The following is a 1252-nucleotide window of genomic DNA, read 5'->3' as shown; positions in this document are numbered from 1 at the left end:
TCTTTTCGCATTATCACTATGGGTCTTGGTTTCACTATGACGAATTAATGAAGTTTTAGCACACGAAAGTTTTACCACTGCATACTTCACAAAACGGCCACATGTTTTTCCCTCTACTGTCTTTTTCTTCAACCATGGTTTGAAAACAGGACTTGTCAACCAAGTGTCCAAAAACTTTTGCTCAAATTTCTTTTTCTTCTTAACGGCCTGCACTTTCCCTTGCTTTTCTTTGTCTGTATCATAGTCATTCTCACTACTACTGGCCATTTTTTGTTGCCATCTGAAAGAAAGATCCGGGAAAAAAAAGGTAATTCTCCATCCCACATCAGGCAATGTCATTTTCACTTAGATCATGGCAATACTTATCAACAATAAAGTTGATTATGTTGATCAGATGGATCAACAGCCAAAGATTTTAATTTTGTTGTTAGTAAGCATGGCCATTTCATTGTGTTTCATGAATCACCTAAAATGGGATTTGAGAATTTACCTCTAAGTAATAACCGTATACTTTCGGAAAGAAGCAAAGACTAACTGAGACACTGAGTTATGAAACTTCAAGAGATGGTGCGTTGCGTTACTTGTGTGTGTACAGGAATGGGACATGTATCATTCAGGTGGCAACATAACGAAACAGGCAGTGGAAGATGGAGGCAAAGTTGTGCAATAATGATTTGATGCCAATCTGTTTGAAAAAGAGAGCATTATCTATATTTCATTTCTATAATATGAGGTTTTTAAGAATCTTCGTGGACATTTCTGAAAAATAAAAAATTTCCTTGACAAATCCTGGAAAAAACATTAAAATTCCTTGAAAATTCCCTGAAATTTAAAATTCCTTGAAGTTCTCCTTGATGACCCTAAAATTCCTTGAATCAAGGAAAATTCCTTGAAAGTGGAAACACTGCCCCTGACGACTACGGCCTGTTCCCGATCTACGAAACCCACCTGTATACCTGTTGACGACCCCAGCCTGTCCCTGATAACCAGTTTTGCTTTTGATAACACCAGCCCGCCCGAAATTTCCGTTGACGACCTACAGCACGATGAACATTGGACAGCTGCTTTATAATACCAGCGTGCCAGAAAGAAAAATCATAAGGAGAATTGAAAGAATATTGTACAAAATCAATTCTGTGAATTCTGCCATTATTTTCAATAAAATATTATTATTATTATTATTATTACGAGTAACATTAGTTGTTGTTGTACCCGTTGCTTTATTTCTTTTGATTTACATTATGTAATTTTA

Source organism: Macrobrachium nipponense, chromosome 12 (assembly GCF_015104395.2).
Source record: "Macrobrachium nipponense isolate FS-2020 chromosome 12, ASM1510439v2, whole genome shotgun sequence".
Lineage (NCBI taxonomy): Eukaryota > Metazoa > Arthropoda > Malacostraca > Decapoda > Palaemonidae > Macrobrachium > Macrobrachium nipponense.
The sequence above is the reverse complement of the archived record's forward strand: the minus strand, read 5'-3'. Positions refer to the sequence as shown.